The sequence below is a fragment of the Rhinolophus ferrumequinum genome, chromosome 12 (assembly GCF_004115265.2).
Source record: "Rhinolophus ferrumequinum isolate MPI-CBG mRhiFer1 chromosome 12, mRhiFer1_v1.p, whole genome shotgun sequence".
Classification (NCBI taxonomy): domain Eukaryota; kingdom Metazoa; phylum Chordata; class Mammalia; order Chiroptera; family Rhinolophidae; genus Rhinolophus; species Rhinolophus ferrumequinum.
Window position 1 is genome coordinate 34276570 of NC_046295.1, and position 24482 is coordinate 34301051.

Below are 24482 nucleotides of genomic sequence, written 5' to 3' on the forward strand. Positions count from 1 at the left end.
TATTTCCTATTATGTTTCTAATAGCATTAGTTAACTTTTCTTAACATGCATCTGAAAGCAAGAGTTCACGTATCTTTTATTTGGCAACAGAACCTTTTTTTTTTCAATGAAATCTTTCTCACCCTTATTACATAAGCAGATGAACGAGCTGCTACTGTTTGGACTGGTAGTGCAAGTTGAAGAGTCAGGTGCTCTCCTCTTCCCTTTAGTCCCTGAGATCCATCATCAGAATCCTCAGGCTCCTCAGAACACAGAGTGAAAATCCTTGGTTTGGATTATGTCACTCTCCATCCAAAGAAGTTTCACAACTTTTTGTTGCTTGTGCAAAAGGTCCAAACAGCATAGCTTGGTATTCTAAAGGTTTTCAAGATTTAGTCAAAAGTCACTTTAGCTTTATTAAATAACCTACTCTCTAGCCAAATGGGCTATTATTGTTTCTTATTCTCTAAACACACCTAGCTTCATAGCCCCGATTTCATACTTTTTCTCCAAATGTTCTTTTTGACCTTCTGTGTACACTTGCCTACTGATATCTTGCCTAGGCTAATTGCTATTTCCTCCCAGAAGCCACCCTTGTCTCTCCAGAGGTGAACACTGTTTGTTTATCCTCTGTCACTCCACAGCAGCGTTCATGGGATTTGCCCAGTCCACTGAGTATCAAAGTTACTTACGAAAGTCTTACCATCTTATCATCTTTGCAAGATAAAAAGTGCTTTGAAGGACAGTGGTAGAGACAGACAGCTATCCATCAAAATCTAGTCTTCACTTCCCACAAAAAATCAGAAGCCGGGTATGTATGTGTGAGGCTACGTTTCCCAGCCTCCTTTACAGCTATATGAATCCACGTGACTATTTTTTTGCCAATGGGGTAGTGTATTAAGGTGATGTCTGTAACTTCTAGATCTGATTAAAATATGGGCTATGTGCTTATCCACATGCTTTCTCCCCATGAGCTGGATCCTAGATGGCCCTGCATCCAAGTTTCAAACAAGGGACACTGTTCTGAACAATGGCAGAACCATATGATGGAAACAACCTGGGTCTCTGAATAGCTTTGTGAGCACAGCTTCCTTGCCCACCTGGACTACTCATCTCGGATTTGTTTGTGGGAAATAAATATGCATCTCTTTTCTGTCTGCTATTGTATTTGCGGGCTTAGCTTTATTGATAGCACAGGCAGATCATATCTTTATATTTCTGTGAATTACCCCTACATCTACTAGAAGGGCCTATATACACAATCAACTTGTTCAAATGTGTCTTTTGAATTGAATTACTACTCTAGCAATTTCATATTATATCTAATGATATTAATTATAGTACATTATATGGAAAGTGCTGTTTCTTATCATTTTAACCGATATTATTCATCAATATAAAAGTCTTACATTGATTGATTGATGGTTTTGTTCTGATATATGTTCCTCAGTTCCTGAGAATGAACGAGTGATCTGGTCCATGAATTAACATCACACAGAGACTCGGATAAATGTACTGTCATATATAGTGCTTTCATGGTTTCTTTTAATGTCCATAGCTATCTCTACATCTTGTGTAAAGTGTCTCAGTCAGACTGGTTTTTATATTCACATTATTGTTTCACTTCCCTTTAAACCAGAGAATGTTAGCTTAAATGGAATGAGGTCCAGGAGTTACTGCCCCGGCTAATCAGCTGTTGGAGCAAACAATATCCTTTGTAACTATGCTCCATGATGATAATAAAAGATATGAGAAAGAAAAATAATTGGAAATAGAGGGACACTAAAACCATTATCAAGAAGTAGCTGACATGAGAAAAAGATTGTCCAGGAGAAAAGGAATAACAAAATCTACTTAAAGGAACACATCGATGCCTTCAGTGTTTTTTCCCCTTGGCTTCCATACTGCACTCTCTCGATTTTCCTTCAGTCTCACTGGTCACTCCTTCTCATTTTCTTTTTCTGGTTTTTTCTCTTCACCCAGATTTCCTGCCACTGGAATGTTCCTGGACCCCATCATTGGTCCTTCCACTTCTCTACATAAATACAGTCACGTGAGTGTGTATGTGTAAATCATGTCTCCTGGCTTTAAATCATCTATCTACTGATACTTCCCAAGATTTTGGCTCAGTCCATTTTTCTATGTCCACTCTTCTGCTGACTTATATTGTCTACTGTCTACTCAATGTTTCTACTTGGATGCCTAATAGTCATCTTGAACTAAACATGTCCCAGATGAATCTGTGATCTGCCCCCACCACCCTCCTCCATGTGCAATCTTCCCCGTCTCAGGTGATGGCAATTTAACCCTTCTATCATTACCACTATGACTTCATTTCCTAATATTTTCCCTCTCAGTTGTGCCTGCCTACCAGTCTTGCTGTTCCTTGAATTTGCCAGCAAGCTTCCACACTTCTGAGGGCCTTTGCCCTGGCTGCTCTCTGCCTGCAAATGCCACACAGCTAATCCATTGCTTCCTTTCAGTCTTCCCTCAAATGTCACCTTTTCAAATGAGGCCTCCCACAACCACCTTACTTATAATTGTATCTCAATCCAGTTACCTAACTCTGATTTTTCAATATCACTTACCATGTTCTGCATACTCTACAACTCATTTATGTGTTATAACCATTTTTATATCTGTCTTCCACAATGAGGATTTCAACTCCATAGAGCGAGGATTGTCTGTTTTGTTGAATGGGACATCCCAAGTCTCTAAAACACTTCCTGACAGGTTGTAGATATCACGTTATATTTGTAAAATTAGTGAGCAAATATATACTGAACACCTACTTTATGCCAGGCATTCTGCTAGACTATGAGGATACAACCTGAACAGCAGACATGGGCCTTGCTCTCCTGGAGTTTACAATCTAGGTGTGAGCTACAAAGGGACCACTCTGATGAACTCAGATTGCTGCATGGTGTTTATAGAGACAGGGGAAAGGTACATAACCAACTCTAATGAGGTGTAATGTAGGTACATAAAACAGAGAGAGTTTTTATAAGGCCAGCCTACGGAGATCTGAAGTAATTCTTCAGGAAGATGCATATAGGATACAAACAATTGCTCCCACCCCCCAAAATGAATCATGTTCTCCACTCTATGATAATGACAGAGGTCCTGCAAAGTGAAGATTGTGCATAAAATCAGGACCCAATGGATTCCTGTCAAAAACATAATTTAGCTTAGATGAAGCATGGAGGGTTTTCTCTTAGTGTTTCCAGTTTTTGGTCTGTGGTTTGGGAGAGGGGTATTTGGAACAGGAATGCACTACACAGCTAGCTCCGTAAAGATCCATGCAGTGGTGAACTTCAGGGCTGAGATGTCAGAGCTAGCAAGAAGACATAGAAGTTGAAAGGCTAAACATGAAAGCTAGCACAGCCCACGATATGCCTCAGCTCCCGGTCAGCTCAGGAGCAGAATCAGGGTTATAGACAGGCTGAGGGGTTTTGCAGACTGAAGCTGACCACAAGTCTCCATCACCTTTAAGAAGTCTCCACTTTGCTGTTGCATGTGTGTATGATGTACAAAGTCTTAGTATAAGTTTTTGGAAGGAAGGCTGGTCTCTTCTCTCAGATATTCCCAGAAGACCCATGAAAGCAGGCTCTGCTAACTGGCATGAAATTAATTACCTGGAGAAAGTTACTTGAACAGATGCACTAAAAGTGTTATACAACCCCAAAATGCAAGACAGAATCACAGTCCTGATGCAAGGAGTTTTGAAAGTCCCAAGAGAGGCAGGAAAATGTGTTCTTTTTTTCTGCACTCCACATCTCCAGAAAAGCCATCACCACGGCAAGAGCCCACCCAAGGGACTGCCTTAGTTATGTGTTCAGCACAGAACGTGAAAAAGAGGAATTAGAACACAGTTTCTACTTGAGACAAGGGATATTATGCTATATGCCCAACAGAAAAGAAACTCTTCAGTCCTATTTTGCTTCCATCATTTCTGTCGTAAAAAAGCAACTTTCAGACTGTAAAGAATAATGCTGACAATGTATTTTTAAATTAAAAAATCATTTTATAAAACAGATTTTGCATTATTTCCCAAATTTTAAAACATAAACATATGTATGTGTTTGCATATGTGTGACTGTGTGTATGTGTGTGTGCACATACGTGTGTGTATGTGGGCAGTGGTGGAGGGAAGGCTGGAAAGATATATCACAAGATGTGCAAAGAAATCATCACTAAGCACTGGGAATACAAGTAATTTTTTTGCCTGTTTTTATATATGTCACCATTTTCTACAACATGCATTACTTTTCTAATCAGAAAACCACATATAACAAACAGATTAAAAGGAGGGGATGGCTGCCAAAGAGAGATGAGAAGAGACACAGAGGAAATAGCTGCAATGAAGGAGTGGAGGTTTCCTGAGCTGCACGTCAGATCCTGGTGTATTAAAGGGATATACAGATGTGGTCACAGAACCAGTGTCAGCAATTCTACAGGAATATCAGAAAGCAGCTGTGGTTCCAGAAGATTGCAAATTTACAATGTTGTCCAAATTTTCAAAAGACGGGGATTGGTGAATTTAAAAGGCTCAATCCTGAGGCACATGACATTAACCCCTGCATAAATAAATTCAAGAATAGATTATTAAACAGAGAGCTTCTGGGAGTTGTGCAAGGGGGGTAGTGGGCTCCCTAGGACGACATCATGCCACATTAACTTCATTTCTTGTTCTTCTTTTTTTTTTTTTTTGGTTGGACGAAGAGATTTGCAGGAGAGAGGGGCTGTTGTTTTGACAAGGCACCTGATAGTGTTTACTGACATCTGCTAACACTAGAACTTTCTTCACTGGTGGAATCAGGCAAACATAGAGAGACAAGAGCAGGCACAGCCTCCAGGATGGAAGAAGAATTGGGGAAATGGACCCCATGTCTGAGATGGGAGGAAAGGGGTGAAGCAAGTCATGGTGCACTTCCCTCTTTAAGAACCCCACTCCAGAGAAGCTCACACGGCTGGCCCTTCATCACTCAAGTGTCACCTCTTCAGGGGGAGACCCCCTGACCTCCCAAATTGAAGTAGCCTCTCTCCTACCCCTCGCTGGTCACTCTGTTTTCCCTTCAGAGCACTTCTCCCTCTCTGAAATTATCCTGTGTATCTATTCACTTGCTTGGTATCTGTCTCTTTTCCTTAGAATGTAAGTCCTGCATAAGCAAGGACAATGTCTATTTTGTTCAAAGTGGAATGCCCAAGACATGGCACATAGTATGAGTTAACAAATATTGGTTCCGTGAACGGAATCTGCTTCTGCTCTACATTCTGTCCCCTGGTAATACCCTCAACATTGCCCTATTTCAAGGAGATGATGTCTCCTTTCCCTCATCTGTGAGCACCAACACCTCCGAAGTGGTCCCCCTGCCGACAGCATCACTACGTTTAATCCCTTCTCCTCACCACCCATTATTTGCGCTGATGAGAAACAAAGATGTCTGGCAAGATTCCCAAACACCTAAATCCTGCCCAACCAATAATGACAACCACCAGGTCACGAGGTGAGTAAGCAGTGGGTACAATCTAGCAAATGGCATGCTGATGATTATGAATGAGGTCTTTGGCCTTAAACTGTGGGATGGAACACCTCACTCCGGTCAACATATGTGGTTCCATGTAGTTAACATGGCCCACTGTGGGATAGGCTTTCACCATTTCACCAGCCAAATAAGTCCCTCCTTCTCCACAGAGAAGAGCCAATTAGCAGGTAGCATGAGGAGCAAAACGATTTTGTCAAAACTTCCCCCAGAATGAAGCAGAGCCAACACAGCAGTGAGGGAGGGGTGACAGGTAGTCCCAGCAGCTCAGCATTCTGCTGTTTCTTATTTAGTCAAGTTCTCTGGGGCTTAAACTCAGGCTTCATTTTGTGCCCATTACTTCAGTTTTACGATTCTTTAGGCGAGAAAGGAAGTCACTTGACACAGTTGTTAAGAGGACAGACTCTGGAGCCAGGCATCCTGGCTTCAAATCACAGCTTTACAGGTCACTATGTTACTTTGAGCAAGATAGTTAAAAAAAAAAAAAAAATTTAAATAGCTCTGTGCCTCAGTTTCCCCCAATTGTAAAAGGGATAGTATCTATCCGGCAGGCTTTCTGCAAAGATTACATGAGTTAATAAATGTAAAGCACTTAGGCTTTAAAGTACCATGACTACCTATATTAAGTATTATATAAAGTTTCTGCCATTGTTATAAATCCTCAAACACCTAATATTTCAGTACATCATCATAAAGGCCCTTAGCATGTATTAAGCACCTGCAAATTTATTAATCACTAAGATCAACATTAAACTCCAACCTCCACATTAAAGAATAACAAGGACAGGCAGGTACCACACCAAAGTGGAAGAAAGAGCTCTGGTAAAGACCTAGACTCAGATTCCATTTCTACCACATTTTACCTGTGAGATTTTGGTCACGGCATTAATCCTATCCAAAATTCCACTTAATTGTTACTTAAATTAATAATAATAATGATTTTAAAAAAAGAATTGGAAGAGAGAAGAAGATCCAAGATGGCAGAGTAGATAAACATTATGCCTACTTCCTTCCATTAACATATTAAAATTACAACTAAATTATAGAATAATTCACCTAGAGAGCCATCTGAAGTCTAGCTGAACAGAAGTTTTATACTAAGGATATAAAAAAGAAGCCATATCAAGCTTGGCAGGTGGGACAGAGATGTGAAATGGGCTGGCTCAAAACCTCCATGTAGCAGTTGAAAAGCAGGAAGGATATCTCCACTGCAGAGATTCCCCTCTGGAGAAGCAAGGGGCCCTAGCCCCACTCCAGGCTCCCCAGGCTGGAGTACTGTCTGGAAAGTACTGGAGTATACCAATAACTATGGTGTACCCCTAAAACTAATATAATATTGTATCGTAACTATACTTTTAATAAACAAATATTTAGAAAAATTAGGACAATAGTAATTGTTCAGATTTTCTCATGTAATTATTGTAGATCTAGTAGAACATGTGTGATGGGTACTTTATTAAAGAATAAAGTTATATAATTAAGATAGGAGATATTCTCACTGCCACTACACCCTATAAAATAATCCAGTCACCAACAAATGGGATACACCGTATGTTAAATACACAGAAGCTGAGAGTGGAGGAATTTCACTTGTCCTCCAGGCTGTGCAACTAACTGGCTGTGTGACCTTGAGAAATCTCTTTGGGCGTCTGTTTCCTCATCTGTAAAATAAAGTGGAAAATCACTAATGTCCCTCCTGCTTTTCCTGTCATGGGAGAATCTCAAAGCAAGAGCTTCCTAGATACAGGGTTTGTGAATGACAAAGCATCATAGAGATAACATTCACATTATTAATTTAGTTAATAATCAGCATGTTAGTTATGTGATTATTGGTTTCCACTAATGAGAACACCTAAAAATGTGCTCTCACTGAACATACAGATATTCAGTTATTATTAAGCAGGATTAATTTAATTCAGAGCATTCTCTCATAGTAAGAAAGTTATTTTTTTTTAAGATGTTGTAGACGGGTTTTGCAAGTTTATCTGTCAAATAAAATAACCATGAACATAATATATACAGAGGGTGCCAAAAAAATGTATACACATTTTAAGAGAGGAAAACTGTATTAGAATTGTAATACTCAATATATACCAATAACAAAAGATGAATACAAGTCACGTTTGACTTCTGCAATTACAAGAGGTGCTCAAAGTGGTTACCATCAGTGTCCAGACACTTCTGATTATGGCGAACGACTGCTTGAGCAACTTTGACCAAAGTGTCCACTTGTCTACATTTTTTGGCACTCCCAGTATAATGCTAAAGTGCAATTTATTATTCCTCAAATAGTTTTGAATGCCTACAACTTTCAAGGTCCTAGGGGAAAACAATATATAAGACAGGAAAGATTCTGGTCTCAACACACATTATAATAGAGGAGACTGGTAGTAAACCAGAATACAGATAAATAAGCAAGATGATTATAAACAAGTTTGAGAAATTTGATAAATGGAAAGGTGTGCTAAGAGGAGATGTCTTTAAGGAGATGACATTAAACTAAAAACCAAAAATTAAAAATGCTTCACCTTGTGAAGAAATAGGGCCAAGCATGTCAGACAAGTGCTAAGAGCCAAAGACATGAAAGAACTTGGAATGTTTGGTAATTGAAGGAAAACTCAGGTTACCAAAGAAATATGAGTGTGAGAAGAAGGGAGTTGGATGGAGAAGCAAGATTGAAGAGGGCAGAACTTTGTGGGCCATGGAACAAAATTTAGATGCTATTTTAAGAGCAAGGAAGAATTTAGGCTGCATAAAGACATGCCATCAGTCAATCTCTCATAGGCTGTATTCATCTAAGTGTTCCTTTTAACCATTTTTGGGGCTTTTTTTTTTTTCCTGTTATGCAGTTGGCTAAATAAGCTCCAGCCAATTTCTGTATGAACATGTAATGTCTTAGATTATTCCAAAATAAACCACTTATCCAAGAAGTCACGTCTAATTTGGGTGACAGCTTTTGGACCTAAAAGATGTTTAATCAGTCCCTGGATGGGCTTATGACTAAATAATCTCAGAGGGTCCAAATGTCTTCTACTAGTGCCTGAGGATAATAAGGGACAGATATAAGACCAATGAATGAAAATTGTAGAAACAGATTTAAATTCAAAATAAGGAAGGCCTTTCTAAAAGTTAAGAATTTTACCAGATTGGAATAGAGCAGGGTTCTATACACTTATTCCGTAAAGGTCCAGATAGTACATGTTTTAGTCTTTGCAGGCCATATAATCTCTGTCCTAATTATTGAACTCTGCCACTGCAGCACAAAAGCAGCCATGGACAACATGCAAGATGTGATCAAACAACACGGTGAATGTTTAAATAAAAAAATTTTATTATAGTAAAAGACACATTGCCATTAATCCCCTTCAAAATATTCCCCCTCACTTCAAACACACTTATTCCATCGTTCTTGCCACTTCCGAAACAGTTCTAGAAGGCCTCTTTCGTGATGTTTACCTTTCGTGGTCATTTTGACTTTGGGGAAGAGCCGAAAGTCTCACAGTGCCAGATCCACTGAACAAGGTGGATGAGGACACACCGTAATGTTTTTATTTGACAGAAATTCAGAAATTGCCATATACCAGAAGCGATGTGTGACACGCAGCCTTTCCGTTGTGATCACAAAATACAGTGAATGCTGCTGCCGAGTGCCATCCAACGGAAAGACAGGGATCTTCAATATGGGAAGCGGAGCGTTGAACCTTAGTAACAGTGTGTGACAAATTTCAACTTGTTCAGTGCAGTCAGTTGGGTGTGAGCTACAGTTGAGAGAAGGTGTGTTTTAAAGCATGCGGTAAATCATCCTCCATCATGACAATGCTCCATGTCACACATCGCTTCTGGTATATGGCAATTTCTGTCAAACAAAAACGTTATAGTGTGTCCTCAACCCCCTTATTCACTGGATCTGGCACTGGGCAACTTCTGGCTCTTCCCCAAAGTCAAAATGATTCAGGACATCGAGGAGGCAGCCACAACAGCACAACTAAAGACACTCACAAAAGAGGACTTCCAGAACTGCTTCAGAAAGTGGCAAGAACAATGGGATAAGTATGTTTGAAGTGAGGGGGAGTGCTTTGAGGGGGATTAATGGCAATGTGTCTTTTACTGTAATATTTTTTTAAAATTTAAACATTCACAGTATTTTCTTTTTTTTATCATACCTCATAAACAAATGAGCATAGCTGTGTTCCAACAAAACTTTTTATTTACAAAAACAGGTTGTGGGCTGGGTTTTGCCTACAGGTCATAATTTGCCAAACCCTGGAAGAGGCCAGAGAAAGTAAAATGGTAGCTCACAAATGTCATCTGGGCCCTAGACATGTTTTATTTGGCCCAAACTATGTTTTAAAATAGGAACTATTTAAAAGTTAGAGAATTTAACTAAAAATCCAGATTACTAGCTTTTCTTGAGAAAGTGGAAGGGCCCACATTCCTACATGTCAGTAAGTGTCAACAGTTGTCTGGAATTGGGTAGTGGCTGCCCACTTTGGAGGGAGAATGGACTCTCCAGGTCACCACAGACCCTACCACAGGCCTATCGCCTTCCTGACTTTGGGATTTAATATCAGTTGCCACTTAGCATCATGCTCACCCATTTTTTCCCTTATAGTAGAGAATTATTTGCCTGAACCTGCACCTATATCTAATATAGGAAAATAAAAGACAGATTGAAAAAGCCACGTTTCAAGAAAAATGAGAGAAGGCATAGGCACATGGGTTTAATATGCATACAAAGGATGATATGTTGGAAAAAAATATTGTTTCTTTTTCCAATTTTAAATTTAAGATATTTACATATTTATATCATGTTACATCCTTATGCCATAGTTCAGTAACTATTAAAACAGTTTGACTCTCTTTCTGCATTTGATTTTCTTATTCTGGACCTGCTTTATTCATCTGTTCCTTAGCCAATTCCCACAGGTAGTTGAGTTTGTACCCCTAGAATAGACCAGCATATAAGTAGTAAGTACCCTACCCCTAGAAGATGGAAAACTGGTGAATGATTCAATTGGAAATATTTGTATTGTGGATTCTACTTTGGGCTAGAGGCTGCATTTGATAATCTCTAATGCCTGTGATTCTAGTACATTGGCACTCTGAATCCCAACCATGGTAAAGCAGTTTAATCAGTAGTACAGTCGATTCTCAGCATTTGACCAAATAATTGATTGGCCAAACAGTAATCTACCGACTTCATAAACACAGACACAGGTTCCAGCTTCATGAACAGAGCTCAAAGTGGAAGAGATATGGATAACCTATTTAATCAAGGAAGAAAGCCAAAACTAACAATTTAGGCATAGGGCAAATGATGACTGCAGAGCAAGCTAGAGAATTCCTTCTTTCCACATGCAGCAAGTCCTTCTCCTCCCTTCCTCTTCTGACAATGATCAGGTAATACATGCTTCCTCCCCCTTATGACTTATAGCCTTTGGAGTGAGTTTGCATCCCATTCATTTGCTTGGCTGCAGTTATGCAGTTTTACTCTTTAGCCTTTCTTTTTAATTTGTGCTGAATTAACCTCTTGTAAATGGGGATATCAAAAAAAGAAAAGAAAGGGAAAAGTACACAAATACTCTTCAGTTTAAAGAACACCCAAATAGAAAGTAAAAAAAAAAAAATCACTGATATTGATGGTGACTAAAAAGATTTATACCCAATTACAACGATTATAACTGTGTAAAGACATATTTCTCACTGATGCAATGATTGGAAATAAGTATGCAAAAATGAAAGTTGTTGGAGACTAAACATTTATTGAAGCTTGACGTTGTTCTTAAATTCCCTGCAATTTTACATTATTTTTATAATAACAAGCAAATAAAAGTATAAGACTTAGCATAAAATACATCATAATTATTTGAAAACAAATGAGTGAAGTTCATTGTGACTCTTGAATAGCTGTGAGGCCTTATGATAATTTTTTTAAATTAAAGTTTATTTGGGTGACAATGGTTAGTAAAGTTACATAGATTTCAGGTGTACAATTCTGTAATACTTCATCTATATATCACATTGTGCATTCACCACCCAGAGTCAGTTCTCATTTTAAAAAGACAAACTATTAAATAAATAAGTTTTTTTAGTTTGTTTGTTTTTTTGTCAGATATATGAAGACAGTAGATTGAACTGCTAAAGCAGTTAAGACCATCTTATAAGGAAGCTCTGGGCAAGTTCTGTCACACAATTCAGCAAGATTGTGTGCTCTAGCATATGCTGAAAAAATTTCAGTTCACCTTTTGCTTGTCTAAGGACACCGCTTCAAATAACTAAATTGCATGTAATTAATGTAAATATTCTCCAGATGACTTTTATAGGACTGGAAAAATCTAATCCTTTGTCCTCCCCTGTCATAGCTTAAGTCTTAAGATTTCCCGCTTATCACTCAGAAATGCAAGGATGGCCCAGTCAGCGACAACATAAATAATTTACCTTGCACACTGTGCTTCAGATCAGCGCTCACTAGGTCTTTGTGACTTAGAATCAAAGAATTTTTACAACTTAAGTGGAAATAAAAGTTATCTACAGCAACTTACTTGTTTAACAGATAAGATAGGTTAAGGGTCTTGTGCAAGGTCACATAAGCACTTAGCACTGAAGTCAGGAAGTTGGTCCGTGTCTCTTTATACAATTTCTGAGGGAGCTCAAGATATGTCATAATTGCTTTGTAATGACAATGATAATCACAACCACAGCATCTGCTTTTATGAAGCATGGAAGTATTTTGTTATTTTGTTTTCTCATCAACTTCAGATAAAACAGTAACATCCATATTGACATTCTTAGCTAATAATTATTTTTCATATAATACATTAACTCCATGGAGCATTGTCAAGTTCTTTGGTATTTCCCAAATAGTTTAGACATTTCTTGTAAAAAGACAAAAATCCTTGCTTACACGTATGTTGTGTGGGTGTTTTACCCCACATCCCACAGAATGCAGTGTCTACCAGGAATGACACCAATACACTCACTGCATTATAAAAATGGTACCTGTGGCAACGTTAACGGGAGGGGGGGATCTAAATTAAGTGGTCAAGCACACCTGGAAATTAATTTCTCATGCATGGCTTTTCATTTGGAAACCCGTCAGTCAACAGTCCTCAGTGAATTTCTTGAGGTGCCTATGCCATGATTTCCCAAATAAACCACAGTACAGACCACAGAAACCTCAATTTTTACACAGTGAACTTCTTGGGTCCTCCACTCCTCACCCCACACCCTTCCTTGTTATTTACTGCATTTTACACATGTATTTTATTTCATGCTTTTATTAATCCAAGTCTTCCCTGCCCCCTTTTCAGCAGTAACAAAAGAAGCTGTAGCAAATCAATGAACTCGGAGCAGAGAAACAGGGCCCAGCCCTGCGTACCCTTTCAACCCACCGGGCACGGGCTTTGCCGAGTGTAACCTGAAGTCTTAAAACACTTTCTAGACCAGCCTTAACGTAGAAATGAGAACTGGTTTGTCTCCCAAGTCAACACTTAAAATGAAAAGACTGGTGCTGTTTACATTGGGAGAGAAAGGGTGATGGATAGTAATCCTTGACCTGAGATTAACTGGGAGAAACAAAGCAGAGTAGAAGTTTTGTTTTCACATTCGAATTACAGAATTAAGACAGGGAAGAGGAAAGGGGGAGAGCGGGTGCTGGGTGTCTAGGAGCGAGCAGACGTGTGCATAGTTTCGTGTGTTTGTCCTCTAGGCTCGGTTACACACATATCACCATGGCTAAACTGAAAGGCCTGTGTTCGCTTGACAGATTGGCAGTTGCATTTGTGTGGAACGCAGTGACTCAGGAACCATGAGACCAGCCCTGCTCTGAAAGGTGGCTGTCAACATGCATGGTTCATTAAACTTTTCTTCCAGCAACTTCTGAGAGGCTTGCAGGGTAGACCATGGAAGCCTGGGATAGCAGCATGTTCTTGATGCCTCTCAGTTGAAATATAAAACCAACTAAGCCAGAAGAAAAAAGGAGAAGAAGCATCTGGGAATCCTCAAGGCAGTTTCAGTGTGGTAACTAGGATTTCCCAGATGGGCCATGCATGCTGCTAGGATTGAGCTTTCATGACCCAGAATTTCTGTCCCTTCGAGACCGCAACAGGCGACAGGCCAGGCCATGAGGCCTTGAGCCACAGCTGTCCACACATTCCTCCCAGAGTGGAGGTTTCCAAACTTCTGTAGAACAAGATGGTGAGGGTTTTCTAGCTCTTATTGTTGGGTGGTGCTGGTCATGTAAGTGGAAAGCAGTCAAGCTTGTGATGATATCTTTATCCCACACAGGGTTCAGAAGCAGTACGTACATTCTAACCTAAAGGGACACTGTAGACAGTATGTTAGATATTTCCATGGGGGCCTGGGTGGGCAGGCCAATGTCAAGAGTCTCCCAGGTCAATATCAAGATCCCCTGGCTCCTCAACATGATTCAGTGTGGGGAGAAGTTCCAAAAATAAGCAAAGTTAAGTATCGCATAGTTCAGTAGTGAAGGGGCACAAAATAAATTTAAGCTGTTTCCTAGAAAATATAGAGATGCAATACTGCTGCAGTGAAGATTATGTATGGAGCATGTAGACTGAGATTCATATATTCTCATATTCTCTCTCTCTCTCTCTCTCGCACAAACATTAGTTTTTACTTGATTTATACCTCATCTCTATTATTGTCCTTTGATTATTGTATGCGAGCTTCAATTGTATAGGGAACTTTCAGCTTTCCCTTTCTATGTTTTCTGTAAATATTTTAGGAACCCTTTTCTTTATTTCCTGTTGCCCTATTCACTTTACATGGGCACATAAAGAGCAGGAGATGAAATAATATAACCCACATGTGATTGCAGCTAGGAGTGGAAGCTGGGACTGCCGCCTCATAGAATTCAGGATGTAGCTACTGTTTTCACACATCAACCTGACTGTCAGGATGATTCTTTTGATTGACTTGAAGTGGCAGCTCCACTTTATGCAAGCAAAGCCTAACACCTGTCTTCCTCAATCCTGTGTAATTGTGTGTAATTTTTTTGAAACACTTATTACTAGTCCAATCTTCAAATACTGTTTTTCCCCTATCCAACTTTAATCAGTCAATCCACAAACATTTACCAGGTTCACAGTTGATAAGCAAAGTGCCCTAAATTGAAGTCCCAGCCTTGTACTTGCCATGCCATCTTGAGGAAGGTAATTTCTCCCCCTAAATATGAGCTTCTTTTTATTGTAAAGTGAGAATTATGATACTTCCCTCATAGATATTTTTGTAAGGATTAGAAATAAAGATTTAAGGTACCAACCACAGCGCTCAACACGTGAGAGGTATGTAATCAATGGGAATTATTATTATTATTATTATTAGATAATATTTAAAATCTTTATAACTTTATATTCACAAATTTTATACATTTATATACAAATGCATACTTGTATAAATATAAATATAGAGAAGTAAAATATATTTAAACATAATATGATAATTCCATTTTATATTTTATAAATTTTAAATTTATAATAATTATTATTATTTCCCAGGTGTCAGGGAAAATTCAAAGACAAAAAAATATATATATCTCCTTCCTTTCAAAGGAGAGAAGTTCTATACATTTGAAGAAACAATGCTACATATGCTGTATATCAAGCATCGCAGACTTTGAGATCTAAGAGATAAGAGTGATGCTTTTGTTATGGGGGTGAAGAGCAATGTTTAGTGTACTTACAACTTGGCTCTCAATCATGGAGCAAATAAGAGGGGCATTATTCTAGGGGGTGGATTTCCCATGATGAAGACATCAAAGATGTGGATGATGCAAGGTTTGAATGCACGGAGTGTTTCTATAAGCCAGACACTCACTAATATTGCAGACCTATGGGCTACTTCAGAAGTGAAAACACTCTTTCCCACGGCCACATAAAAACACCACTCATGCCCCTCCCTCCGGGAAGTGGAGCTTGATTCTCCAGGGGAGCCTGGACTTAGTGATTCACTTCTAACAATAGCGTGTGGAAAGGGAAAACCTGCATCTTTAGAGTGACGAAAGCTGGCAGATGCCACCTCAACCAAGTGATCAAAGTCAACACAGCCAGAGAGCAGGCATGTCAATATCATGTGTCTTAGATATGATACAATGAGATGCGCAGTGAGGTGCTCACCTCTGTGCTATTCTTCCAGAAAAGCCATAACCCCCATCTCATCATGAGAAAGTGACAGACAAACCCAATCGAATTAAATTCTACAAAACACCTGGCAAATGCTCTTCAACATTCTCAAGATCATAAAAGACAAGGAAAGACAGAAATGGCCACAGGTTAGAGAAGAGTAAGAAGATATGCTGACTAAATGCAATGTGGTATTCTGGGTTAGGTCCTAGAATCAAAAAAAGGACATTAGTGAAAAATTGGTGAAAGCTGAATACAGTATGTAGTTTGGATAACGACATTGTACCATGTTAATTTCATGTGTAGGATGTTAACTTTAGGGGAAGCTGAGTAAAGGGATATTAGAAGTCTCTGTACTCTCTTTGTAAGTCTTCCGTTAATCTAAACATTATTTCAAAAATAAAAAGATTTTCAAATCAAGCAATCAGTAAGTCTTGAATAATTAGAAGAATGACATTAATTTTTACAAGACATAAATGAAGAAATGTCTAGTTTTGTTGTAGAGTAGCACAAATAAGTTAGTAACTTCCACTATAGTCTCTCTCTTTATATATAATCATGTATACAAATATGTCATGTATACATACACAATTTTGTTATATAATTTTTATTTAATACACATTATATACATAATTATATATACTTTTATATACTATATATTATATATACATAATCATATATTATGTGTATACACATACCCAATATAAGCAGAGCACCCCAATTTATGGTGTTACAAAAAGTATTTTTAACCTCAAAAGGTAATTTCTCATAAACCAGAAGCATAACTGTTGGTTATGTTACCATGGCAACTCACAAAATCTGTGTAGTGCAGAACATGGCTAAAATGGGATAAAAACAAACTGTGAATCCCAAATCCTTCAAAGGCCTCAAGGCCAAGGCAGAGTAGCACAGGGGAAAGAATACAGACTGGAATCAGACAGAACTGTGTTGAAGTCCCAATTCTGCCATTCATTGTGTCATCTTGAGTAAGTAATTTAGACTTCCTGAATCTGTTTCCTTATCTATAAATGACAGATGTTATCTATACCTCAGAATTTTAGCAAAAATTAAATGAGACAATGCATGAAAAGCACAGTTGCTGGCAGGTACAGTAACATCTCCAAGGCTTCCTGAGTCCTACAGGGTCCAGAGTGTGATGGCAACGGAGTATTGAGACAAATTGTGTTGGGGCTGAGAGTTTGCTGATGTGGCTTTGGTGCTGTCAACCAGTAAGAGTCATGACAAAATTGCTCATCAAGGACTCCATTAGTGTTGATGGATTGGGAGGAGGAAAAGGAGTTTTAACTTTCAATAAATGGCTAAGTTCCTAACTATGCATTTATAGTAATCTGAACTATTTGAAATATATAAATCCACATAGGTTACCTTACCTTGTGTTGCAGTTAACCAGGGTAGTGTGACAAGTCACCCTAAAACTTTCTAACGTAAAACAAGGACAAAATTTATTCTGTCCTCATAGCTGCAATTAGGGTGGGGCTCAGTGATAATGGCTCATCTCTGATCGCATGGTGTCAGGGTGGGCAACTTGAAATCTGGGAGCTGGGATTATCTCCAGGCTCAGTCATTCACTCCTCTAGGTAAGACTGAGTTGGAATAATCAGCCAGAGGCTTTACAAGTGGCCTCCCCATATGTTCAGGGCTACCTTCCTACATGGTGGCTGGATTTCTAGGACGAGCACAAGAAGAAAGAGAGCCAGGTAGAAGAAATACCTCCTATGACTTAGTATCAGAAGTTACACATTATCACTTTTGCCATGTTTTATCTGCCAGGACAGCCACAAAGGCCCACATAATCTCAAGGGGAAGGAATACAGACTTTGTATTTTGATGGGAGACGGTGAAGGTTCTGAATTGCATGAGACAGAAAATACTGCTGGGGCCATGTCTGCAAGATACAACCTGCCACATCTTATGAATGGTTGCTGCTCAGGTTTGCTAAATTAAAAGGAGCAGAGGCCAGTTATTTTCACATAATCTAGAAACAGAAAAATAAAACAAAGCTAGGTCTTATATGACTGGGTAGGACGTCTTCACTAACAGTTCACCTTTAATATATTTTAGGGACCACATGCCCTGTCTTCTTTATTTGTCTCTGTATGCCTACTACTACAGTCTTCAGCTTCTGTCTGAAGAGCAGCTCTCTCTTATTCAACACAAGGTCTGGAACTTTGCCCTCAGCCCCTCTGTTTAAATGACTCATCCATTAAGAGCAAATTGAGTCAATAATCAGACGCTGTCTGTACGCTTCTCATATTCTCCGAGGCCTCCCTGAAGACTTCTGTGTCTGCTAGCCCAATATTCCACGCCAGCACCTGCAACTCTTGAACCCAGTGTTATCTCTGGCTGCTTGGACCTGCTCTGCTCACAGGCAGTGCCTGTGATTTAGCACCTCTTAGGAGCAGACTTTAACCAATATGCAATGCCAACTGAGGTATAAATACCTTAGCTCCCTAGCTCTATAGGACAGGATAACTCAGACATACATTTCACACAGTTTTCTAACTGGATTAAGCTCCAGTTCCCAAGTAGTCCCTTGTTTGATGAGATACCTTTTATTGGCATATTCCCCTTCCCTATCTTACTTTTCCACTCCCCTACAGATGTATCTTGGGATCTCCTCTAAAATAAAATTTCTGCACTCAAATCCTTGCCTAGACTTTTGGGGGAAACCAAACTAAGACTCTTAATTTCTCTCAGTGCCCTTATTTCAAAACCTTAGGGGAGCAATATGATTCGTCCAACTGGGGTCACATGACCATTTTTTATCCAGCCTTCTATAACTGGGGGAATGGGTCATGAAATAATATGGCTTTCAAGGTCTCTGATGGAGAGGTTATAGATGGGCGTCTCTGGGCAGACAGGCACTCCTTTATACCCAGACGCTGCTACCCAAATCTTATAAAAAGTAAGGCTCCAAATTAAAAATGGAATGTTTACACCTGTAATGCTGCCTGTATACTTGTACATGAATTAAGTAAAGCCCTTTATAACTTGTAGAGATAGTGGTCTACCAATTATATAGAATCTACTGTGCTAAACACTTTACATTCAATCTCTCATTTTATCCTCACAACAACTGCACATTTTGAGAAGTGGAAACAGATCAAGAAAGGTCTTTAAATAAGACAGCTGTTTGAACAGCCAACACATTTCAGCATAAAATAATATTATTTCAGATCACTCACCATCTTATTACAGATTATTATAGAGATTCACCATTATTTGGAAGATCCCTTGAAAATGAAATTAAACACATAAATAATGTTGTCTAATAAGTTATGTGTGTTTGGCTTCAACTACTTTATTATAACTTACTTATGAATGAGGCAGTTAACTCTTCGTGGACTATTAACTCTGTAAACATACCCCAGGATCCTTTTCTATTTCAGTCTAAAAGAACACTCCAAAAGTAGTTACACCAAAACATTCCCCCCAAATGTTTTATTACAAAAGTTTAAATCACCTCAAATGTAACACCGTAATTATAAACATTTTAGCAGCCCCTATTCCCCACCAGTTAGATACACCAGGTAGGAACAGAGACTTCCTCCAAGTTTCTCACAGTATTTTCTAGGGTCCCCAAAGTGACCCCTTTTGTCAGCTATAGTCCTCATTGGCCCCAAGTTTCCCTCTCCTGTTTCCACTGAACCTATCAATGCCAAGTGAAGCTGCTTGAGGGAACCACCGCAATATAATGTTGATGGTGCCATCTTGGGCAATGATGCTTAAAGCAGTCAAGGAGCTGCCAATTCCTCACAAGTCGGGGCACTGAGCAGAGTTCAGGGAGAATGGCCCCTCTCAACTCACTGTGCTCCACCTGAGGCCAAACAGCCTAACCCAGACCCAGGATTTCCTATGAATTCAGTCCATTTCGTCCCTTATTCTCTAACAAAAGAGGCTTAAACCCAGCCCAAGGGGTCAGATGGGTCACAGAAACCACAGGCGGCTCTTCATCCAATATGTCTGCCTCCTATACAAACAACATGCTTTTATATGCGTATGTGCTGAGGCCCACGAGGGTGAGTGTATAGAGGAAGGGCGATGATGTTTCTCCTTATCAGTCTCTGACCCCACTGTGCCAGGTTTGTCATATCAGGAGCACTACAATATATCTAATCTTTTGAACAATTCTATTATTGTTACCACTCAAATTTTAATTGATGCAAAACAACCATCAGTAGTATGGTACAGGAATGCATCTAAACAATCCTCAATACCCCACTGGGCTAGATTTCTCAAAGGCATAAGAGACCATGAGACAGCTCAAGAGGGACTAAGGTGATGTAACTACAAGCAAGACAAGCTGAAGAAATGCTCCAAATACACACAGAAGCACAGCTTAAAATAATAGGGCAAGCCTGAAGACGCCTGAGATTGAAATAACAGACATCTCTGCCTGGTGGGTGACAGTTATATTGAAGGAAACACAAGTGACACCAGGCTCTGCATATAACAAGTGCTATTTCATATCAAAAAATGATCTTTCCATGTGCACACCTTGGAAAGCATCCTTGCACCTTACAAATGCACACATTATTCACCTTCCCACACAGAGCAATCCACTACATGCTACCCCTTAAAATATGAGTACGAATATCAAGCAGCCTTTAGTTTTGTTTAAAACACACTCTGTACTCAGGGGACACTCAAAACCTTTGTTGCATTTCTGTCCAAGGCCCTGCCAGTGTGGTCAATTAAGTATCCAAGCCTTAAGTATATGGGATAGGACGTAATATTTGCTCTCAGCTGATTCTTTCAACAATAAGTTTTCAGTGAATATAAATTGCATACGTTGTGCCAGCCCTGTGTTTAGTGTGCTAAATGTTTTACCTAGACTATCTCATTTAATGCCTATCACAACCATATGAGATACATCTTATTGCTATTAAAAACCCAGGCTTAGAAAGGTTAAGTGATTCACCCAATGTCACCGTGCTAGGTATGACACGACAGCATTGAAACCCCAGCTATCTGACGGCAGGTTAATAACTCCAATATACTGCCCTCAGGTTTTGGGCCGTTGACTATGTTCTAGCCAGTTCTTCTGACTTGGGCAGTGAGGGTGTTAACAGGTGTCTCTTTAGGCAGCTATTTCCAGGAACTCCATCTTTCTTCCTTGTTGATGAGTAATTGTTCTTCCAGTATCTCCACTTGTGCAGTAATTTTGGCAGGATTGAAAACGGGTTGGTGGTAAATGGTTGGGTCCAATGGATTTCAAGGTGAACAGATTCACATTTACAGAAAGATCCGTGGAAGGTACGGCCCACTCCTCTATGTAGTTCATCAGCCCAGGCAGTACAGTTAATTCGGTCGGCCTCTCCTCACAACCCACCCACAGTATGGCAAAAACCTTTGTAGAATTAGGTGGCGTTTCCAAGTGCTCAGAGGCTCGCTTCTTACCATTGTGTGATGTGGTAAACCCACGAAAAGTGGGAAGGGATCACTGTGTTCCACTGTGTTCAGGGCCACTGTGGATGTCCCACTACTCATTTCATCCTCCAACACTGCAGGAACTGGTATGTAAAGGAGGAGGAAAGGGCGCTAACATCCCTTATTCAGTCCTATGCTGAGTATTCTATCTACATAACTAACTTATGTTTCACAAGAAGCCTTTGTGACTGATATTCCTCTATTTTACAAATGCAAACATAGAGATCTCAAGAAGTTCAACATTGTATCCACGTGTGTCTGACTAGATAGTGCCAAACAGGTATAAGAACTCAAGTCTAATGTCAAACATCAAGAGTTCGTGCCACTGACCAGGCTAGCTGTCACAGTTTCCTGATTTGGTCTGATGAGGTTAAGAGCATATCTATGTGCAGAAGCGTATGTTATAAATGTGACGTGTGCAAATAGTAGACCTGGTTTAAGAAAGCCACTAAAAACGAGAGGGAGAAAGAGAGCTGCAAAGGTGGGAAAATTCATGTTTCTCATGGCACCTCTCAACCCCCCAAAATGCAGATTTATTCCTAGTATTTACTGGGATCAACCACATTCAAACATAAATCATACGGGGGAAAAAAAAAATCATCGCTTTTGTAGACCAAAATGCCTCATGTTTGCTGCCTATGGAAATAGCCCCCCATCCACTCAGCTCCTCCAACATCCCCACCCATGAGCCTCAAATTAAGTTTACAAACCTCTTGCAGACGCATTGCTGCTGCCTAGGAAATCTGGCAAAATACGAAAACAGTAGTTTCACACTGGTGTGGGTGTAAAGTTTGAATAAGATATTGTATTTTAAAAATTGATTTTGTATACTCCTTGGGCCAACTTCCTGGAATTAGAAGTTTCTTTCACACTTCACATTCTCTTCAGACTTCTCAGATATCAGTAAAAATAAAGAAAATGGGAGCCATGGCAGAACAAAACCATAATTCAGGAGTTGGTAATAGGTGAAAGATGCTAATCCCAGTTGAGAGGAGTTCATAAAAGTGAATCCCACCCCCCCTAGGGCAGCAGGAGCATTGCCTCATGAATATTTATGGTGGAATATGGGAAGTGTTGGGAAACAGACCAGCAGGGGCCAATCTACCCGAACAGCTGGGGATCATTTGGGTGTTAAAATGAAGTTTTAAGGGACACCATTTAGATAAAATCATATTTGAAAAGAATTATGCCTGTGTTCCAAATAACATCCAGTGTAGAGCAATTTTGAGTTTTATATGCTTTGCAAACATCTGCTTGCTTTTAAACTTTTCTCATCTTGTGCTGTAAAGTTGGATTCAGTTTCAAAAATCTCCCATATTTTTATGTTGGGGTGATCCAGTTAAAGAGGCTTATGAAAATGTTTAAAAGAAAAATATTGTGTATACATACACGTATATATCATGAACTGACTTTTCAAAAAGCATTAACTTTAAAGAGGTGATATGTATAGTTGTTAAGCACATAGACTCTGAAGCTAAATTCCCTGAGCCTAAATTTCAGCTCCACCACTCCCCCTATAGGCTGTGTGGCCTTGGGCAAGTTACTTAACCTCTCTGTGCTTTAGTTTACTGATTTGTGAAAATGGGGTCATAAAGGTACCTTCTCCTGTGGCTGTTATGAAGGTTAAACAAGTTCCTGGTTCATAATAAGCTGTGTTAGTATTAGCCTTCATCATTGTTATTAAAATTATTCTCATTTAATTGGAATGCGGTGGTACAGGGTGTAAAATGAGAACCATATGGTTACACCAAAAAGTTTTGAAAGAATTAAAAGACATAATGAGCATAGTACCTAGCTCAAATGCTATGTACCGAGATACTTACAGAGAATTACAGGTAAGTCAAAACCCACTTTTATCATCAGCTCCCATCACTGAGTTTTCCTGAAATAAATTTGGTCACTCTCCAACAAAAGTAAGTAGTTACTAACAACTAAACCAAAACTGCCATTAATGATTCAATGCTTCAGTGTCACTACGTTTTTCTTAGGTATTAAATATAAACTTACAGTGTGTTACCCAAAGGGTTTATTTATGTGGTGTACTGAGCTGAATCTCTTCTCACCCTACTTCACAGGAAATTTTCTTATGGTCCCAAATCCTTATTTTGTGCACTTATTATTTAATTTCAGGCATCCAAAACAAGAAAGAAGTAAAATCACTGAAGTCTCCATTTAACAGATTGCTTATAGATTTATTATTGTTACTGTAGTTTAATTGTTAATTTCAGCTCTGTCAAACTTCCAAATGCTGCTGTGAATGATTAATAATTCATATATCCCTTTCAAGGAAACGCCTGAAAGAAGGTTCACCATGGTTTGAAATCCAGGTTGCTGCATGAACGAAGAACTCTACTTTGCCCAGAGAGCAAATAACTTGCTCTCAACAGTTTGTTCACTTCACAGCAGCCAGAGTGAAAATGTAAATATGATCATGTCATTTCACTGCTGAAAACCCTTTAATAACTCCCAAATTCTCTTGGGATGAAGACTGAAATACTTCGTAGAAAATGTATATGGCATGACCTGGGCTAGCCTCCAGCCCTCCTCCCTGGACTGTTCCCCTTCATCCTACTCCATGTCCTAGCTACACTGCCCTTCAGCTGGTGCCTTGAACTTGCCAACCTCTCTCCTGGCCAGAGCAAGCTAGAAACATGTCCATGCTCAGGAAGACCGGTAGTCTGGGGCCCCTTCAAACAGACAGTCTTTACATATTTGTTCAACATGTATCTAGTGAGAGTGGGGTGAACCTAATTTTCTATTAATAAAACTTGCTTACTAAAACAGATTTAATAGACAACTTACTTCACCTGTGGGTAAGCAAAATTGCTATTTCGAAAAAATTGGACATTTTCATTTGGTCTCTCATTTTTCATCTCTCTCTGGCTTTCTTTGTCAATTACTAAACAGGACAATTTCTTAGGGCGTGGGACAGGATATTTAAAGGGTTTTTATACTGAAATCACAAAGCCTATCATGTGTTTTACACCATGCCCGATGTGGTTTTGGAATTTCAGATAACTGCGACTGCCAGTTTCAGACTTACCTGTATCTAGCAACTTGTGTAAGTACACAGTAAGAACACTCAAGGGAAATAGACCAGTAATGGGGCTACTGAAGCATTTCTGTAGTTTGGGGTCCTGATGAGCTGTGCAGCTAGTCTGCCCCATAATCTGGCCCTGCCTCTTCTCGGATGATACTCTATTACTTCAATTCTAGATAACTTCTTAGTTTTCAAGCCTACGTGTAAAATCACCCCCAACGAGGAAATGTCGCTGGCCCTGAAGACCAAGTCAGACATTGAGAGACTGTATTTCGTCAATTCTGCATTGTTCTTATATTTTCACGTCTCCGAAATCTACACGTGACT